Source organism: Candoia aspera, chromosome 13 (genome assembly GCF_035149785.1).
Source record: "Candoia aspera isolate rCanAsp1 chromosome 13, rCanAsp1.hap2, whole genome shotgun sequence".
Classification (NCBI taxonomy): Eukaryota; Metazoa; Chordata; class Lepidosauria; order Squamata; family Boidae; genus Candoia; species Candoia aspera.
Genome location: NC_086165.1, coordinates 20,368,466 through 20,374,882, shown reverse-complemented (window position 1 = coordinate 20,374,882; position 6,417 = coordinate 20,368,466).

Sequence of the window (6,417 nt, the reverse complement as noted above, 5' to 3'; positions counted from 1 at the left end):
AAAATGTAATTGATGAGGTTGCGATGTATTGTGTGGGCAAGCTCAGAAGGGAATTGCCTGATATTGGCTCATTAGAGAAAATTCAAAGCCTTCCATAGCTCACAGAGGTCTCTATTAGGACAAGCCAACATTTCACGAAAGAATTGAGGATGATTTTAAGTAGCTCAGAGCATTTCATAAAGTTGCCTGTTAAAGAGTTTGGGCTGGGCTGGGCTGGGTTGGGAGGGAGATGAATCTTAACACAAATTGCCAGATTAATGGCTTCAACAAAAAAAAGTGTTCTTCTGCCTTCCCATCCCTATTTCGTTTATCCATACTGAAGAAGAACTTAACATTTTATGACATTTTTATTACTATAATTAAATAAAATACTGCCTGACTGTATATCCCAAAATAAATATTCAGCTTCATTGAGGAAAAGTAGAATGTACTTTAACAAATAAGTATAAGAATAAATCATATTAGACATCTATTTTGAACTTAAAGGTAGACCTCACGTAATGACTACCCTGTTTAGCAGCCATTCATCATAGCAAAGTTACGATGGCACTGAAAAATTAACTTTACAACCAATCCTCGCTTTTATGACCATCACAGTGTCCCCACAGTCACATGATCAACATTTGGGCACTTCACCAGCTTCTGACAAGCAGTCAGTGGAGAAGCTGGCAGTAAAATTGCAAGTTGCGGTCAAGTGATGTCTCGCTTAACAATCCACAGTGACTCGCTTAATGACCAAATGGGAAGTGACATTGTAAGTCCATCATGACCATGTGATGTTTTGCATAGTGACTGCGTCGCTTTGTGATGGAGTTGCCAGTCCCAAAAACAGTAAGAAGCAAAAATGATACTACTGTGGATGGTATTATACAGCTATGGGTTATTTTACAGAATGCTTGCCCAGGCAGAGATGTCGCCAAACCCTTTATGAATCATTTCACCAAGTTCTCAAGACAACAGGCTACAATGGTAATAATGGTGGACTTGAAATATCCTGATTTTGGCTGGAAAACAAACTCCACTCAGAATGAGTGGTCCCCCAGACGTCTCATCTCACTTGCTGACAATGGCATTTTTCAGAAGGGGAAGGAGAAACGAGAATCAGCTATCCTAGACCTAACCGTGACCAAAACAAGGAACTCAGTCAATAGCCTGACAGCATCAGGTAGCTTGGGGGAAAGTTGCTATGTCATGGTGATGTTCAGGCTAAAGGGGGAGGAAAGCTGAGAGAAATAGCCACAGACTTCAGGAAGGCATGTTTTAGTGAACTTGGGCCAAAGGTAGGCAGAAACTTGAAATCATAAATGATAAGTCGAAGAGGGATTGGAGAACATGAAAAATTAGATACTGAAAACATAGGCGTAAATGATCCCCATAATAAGGAAAAACAAGAAAAGCTTTAAGAAGTCTCCGTGGGTTTAGTGAATTCACTGAAAAGCTGAGAAGCAAAAAGATATATAGGAAATGGAATCCTAACTGGTAGTTCAAGCCTGTAGGGATGGAGTAAGGAGGATTAAGTAGGAATAAGGATGGTAAAGAGGGGTGGTGGTTTGTGTGTCTGAAAAAACAAGTCTTGATTTTAATAGTGCTTTTCTATTAATAGCAAGGTGATCCAGGCTGCATCTGAGGAGAAATTTCCTGATGGTCAGAACTGTTAAGCAGTGGGACAGTCTGCCTAAGACAGTGGTAGGCTCCCCCAGCTGGAGGTTTTCATATAGGTGCTGGGTGACCTTCAGTCAAGGAAGGGTTAGTGGATCCCCACCTGAGCAGGGGCATGGACTGGGTGATCTCTAAGGTCCCTTCCAACTCAGGCATTCTGTGACCCAGGACTGCTGTTCTTTTTCTGCTTCCAGAATTCCAATTCTGAGTCTCGGGGGATTCCCAGGCAGTGCTGATGATGGCCTCAGTGGAGGCTATTTTCATAGCGCATCAGGGAGATACTGGGCTTGGGAAAGTGGGCTTAGAGGATCTGGAGGAGGACATGGCGGGTTTGCTGAAACTTTTTTGGGGCCGGGATGGGTGCGAGGAGACAGTGTGGTGCAACGTTTTCCTGTGCCAGCACTGTTGGTTGCCAGCCAGCAAGATAGCAAGCTGGATACCTGCCACAACCCAAAGATACGCCAACCCAGGCAGAACTTTTAGAAGTGAAGAGTCCTTTTTACCTATAGCTCAAGACAGCAACGTAATGTAGTCAAGGCTTGGCACAGATCAAGACAAGGAATCCAGTAAACCACAAACCCAAGAGAAAAGACGAGTGGAATCCAGAATTCAAAGCATGGTGCAGCAAGTTAAACGCAGCAGAGCCGAGGCTTGAAAAGTTCTCAGCGTTTTCTCTCATGGAGGGAGGCCAATAAGAAGGTGGCCTCCTGCACCTAAACGCACATCATTAGACTCTCCTCTTCTGCAGGCTTGCTGTTTGGCCAGTCTTCCTGGCCTGCAGGGTGTTCGTTGTGTGAATGCAGCTGCCATGTTTGTTCTGACCTACAGGGTGACCTCTAAAGCATGCCTCCGCTTGGGGCTGGGCGGGTGAGCCTCAGAGTCTGAGAGGCGGTCAGGGTGCAGGGAGGGAGGGAGTCCGGGGGGCTTGCTGGATCCACCTCAGCCAGAGAGGAGTTACTGGCTTCAATTTTGCGGAATTGCCCCCTCCAGGACGATTATCCTGAAGCCCCTCCCCCCCTCCTCCTCCTCCGAGGACAAGTCCAGCAGGGCCATAACAAACACGGCAGCTGCATCCACACAGCATAACTTAGATACTGAATCAACCCACTTTCTAAGTTTGAACAATAAAATGAATCACAAGTAAGCTTTCTTGGCATTACATATTTAAACTAGCCCTCCTCCCAACTTTGCTCTGAGATTAAATTACCCAGTATTGGTATGGTGTTTGCATGCAGCCGCTGCGTCTTTAGCTGATCTGGTAAATTCTGTTGTAGGAATGAAACCTCTGAACAAGTCTCTTTCATCCATTCAGTTTTTGCTGCCTCTTGTAATTTAACACGCACATACAGGTGAACCACACGTTTGCAAGAGACTCTCACAGCATGCCAGGCTAAAATGTGGTCGTCTAGTTAACCCACCCAGGGTGGTTAGCACATGCTAACCAGCATGTGGGGCAAACCAAGGCAGCTGGTTCACTAACCTCTGACTCAAGGAAGAACGGATAGCAAACATGCACATGTATATTTTTCCCAGATAGATGATACTGTTTTGTCTGGGCACAGAGGAGCTAGTAGCTGAGGAAAAAGGACTGTTAAGGAACTAATGTAATCACAAGGTGGTGAAAATGGAGGAATAGGCCAAAAGCTGCCATTCTGAATGGACTAGTATCTTGAATTTTGGTGGGGTGTGAGAGCTGTTATGATCAATTATTAAGTAAAGAAGAAAAAATTTACTGTGATAATACACAACTCCGATTTTCCATATACATGCAGTTATGTATCATCTTTTGACATTTTAATGACATTTTAATCTGGCAACTCCGTTTTCAGGTTATGCCAGTGTGCACTGTAGAAGCTCTTTCCACTTTCCTCCCCCCGCCAGTCAAGTAAGACAAATGCCTTTCCTTCCATATGGTAAATTAAAACACATACAGTAGCCCTGCTCAAGAAATAGGCCTTGAAAGATGAAAAGGAGGAGCAGTTCTGGTTTATTCTGGGGTTGAAGCTCTTCTGAAATCATGATCCGCAACTGGTGTCCTGGGATCCAGTGAATCTTAACATAGAGGTAAATCTCACCTAGTTAGTTCAGAGATTTGAAATGGCAACTATGGAGTCACAAATTATCTATAAAGATATTTTTAATTTGTCAGATCGTTTCACTGCATCTGCCAATAGTTTTCAGGGTGTAATTTTCATTACTGGCACTGAGAGTCACTCTTTCCCCAGAACAGCCCAGCTTGATGAAGCAGGGAAGGCCTCGTTGCCCTCTTTCGATAGTTCAAGCATGCTGGCTGCTTCCTTCAAAATATTCCTAAGAAAACTTAAGTTCATCCTCAAAATAAAAAATATTGCTCTAGTATACGTTAGCACAGGGGACGCGGTGGCGCTGCGGGTTAAACCGCTGAGCTGCTGAGCTTGCCGATCGGAAGGTCGGCGGTTCGAATCCGAGTGACGGGGTGAGCTCCCGTTGCTAGTCCCAGCTCCTGCCAACCTAGCAGTTCGAAAACATGCAAAAGTGAGTAGATTAATAGGCACCGCTTCGGCGGGCAGGTAACGGCGTTCCGTGTAGTCATGCCGGCCACATGACCACAGAGGAAGTGTCTTTGGACAAACACCGGCTCTTTGGCTTTGAAACGGAGATGAGCACCGCCCCCTAGAGTCGGACACGACGGGGCTTAACGTCAAGGGAAACCTTTACCTTTACCTATACATTAGCACAAGCAATGACATAAAATTTACTAGATGCATAGAGTTATCATCCTGATCCTACATTTGTTTTTGCCCTTTGTTTTTGCTGTTACATACTTGTTAAACAATTCCAACACTAAGATTAAATTGCTAAACACTCATTTTATATTTCTTGCAACTTGACACCAGTTATGTTTGCTGACTGCATAAGTATTGGCAACATCACCTTTGTCACTGCCTTCTTCCAGGATAAATTTGTTTTGTTTTGTAACTTTCCAGTCTAGCCTACAGCTCTGCATACATCTTTTTAAATCAGTGGCTTGTCTATATCAAATCTCAAGCGATATTCTATGCACATTTACCAGACAGTGTCCCACCGAATTAAGTAAGATGTATTATATTACAATTAAGTGTATTGTCAAGCCCCGACCAAAAGTAATTCTTCCAAGCAAGATTCTCACTGGGTCTTTTTAAACACCATCTATCAAGATGAGAAAAAGATTACCAGAATTCTAGAAGTGACTTATTCCAAATGTTGAACCAATTCATCCTCCAATACATTATTGGTGGTGTTTTTCTTAGTTTCTTTCTAACAGATTTGTTGCAAACCAACAAGGAGGCAGTTCTGATAACAGAGAAGCAGGTGGCTGCTTAAAAACTGCCTCCTGAACTCTTACCGTGCTGTGAACTATCACGCATATTGGGATCCAGCTGTTAATGTTCATTTTCTTTTTTAGTTTCAGAAAGTACTTCACAGTCAACTTAGCAGAATTGAAAGCCAGCATAATGCTAGGGATTCTTTTCCTAAAATCATTTGCTGCATTCTTTATTCCACTGCATTACTGTAAAGTAAACTCCTTCAGCAGAATTTTTCCTCTATATCTCATATTATCCTTATAGCCCCAAAGCAGTTTGGCAGGTGAGGCTGAGAGATAAGCCCCAAATCATCCTGGGAGCATCAAAACATGAAAATTGAAAATGGGACACCACCACTTCTGGAGCAACTTACTTTTACATCTGAATAGATTTCACAGTCATTAAACTTCAGTAGTTTTTCTGAGAGCCCTTAATGGTATAGGCAAAAACATGGATATACAGAATGGATATACGGTAAGTGGGAAGCTGTTTAGTGTAGTGCATTTCTGTGTCTGCTCTGTCATGGAAATTTGACTTTGTTCTACAGAACCTGAAACTTTTCATCATCGTTAGGCCCATTTTAACAAACCTTTAAAGGAGAAAAATGCGGTTGATCATTATTTTTTCCTCTACAGTTTTAAGGTAGACTCCTAAACCCCCAAGGATGTCTCTTCCCATCTTACCTGTGCAGCAAATGATGACTGGAAAGAGTTCAGTGAGTGCCACCTTATTTAATTTCTCCTGATAGGTGGCTAAAAAGGAATTCATCAATTTCATGTTGGCAAGAATCTGAGGGTGATTTTAGGAGGCCTTTGAAATGTAAATCTAAGCAACCAAACAGTCAAGAAATGCCTTGGGCCATGTAATCAAGGAAGGAAACACCATCCGATAAATATTGGAACTTTCCAGTTGGGATTGCTGTCAAATTAAGGATGGATTGCAAATAATCAGGAGATTCAGGCTATCTTAGGTCCCTTATTCCTTTAGACCAGTGTTTCTCAACCCTGGCAACTTGAAGATGTGTGGACTTCAACTCCCAGAATTCCCCAGCCAGCCATGCTGGTTGAAGTTGAAGCCCACACATCTTAAGTTGTCAGGGTTGAGAAACACTGTTTTAGACATTGGTCATAGGTGTGCTTACGCTCCTCTTATTCCACAACCTTACAGTAGCATTTTTACAAGGTGTAATTTGTTTGTAAGGAAAACCTCAGAAAACCAGCATTCCAAACAAAAAGTAGGGAGGATCTTTTTCAGAATGAGAGTTGGTGCGCACGACTCTTTTTATAACACCATAGAGACAGACAAAAATGTTTTCATAACCCCTTGAAAAGAAAAAGGGAAAAAAGCAAATTATTTGTAACAGCTCTGGTGAATAAAGTGCTCTTTGTTGGCACAGAACAATGTTTAAGCTATAGATTGGTCTAAAATGCAGGTA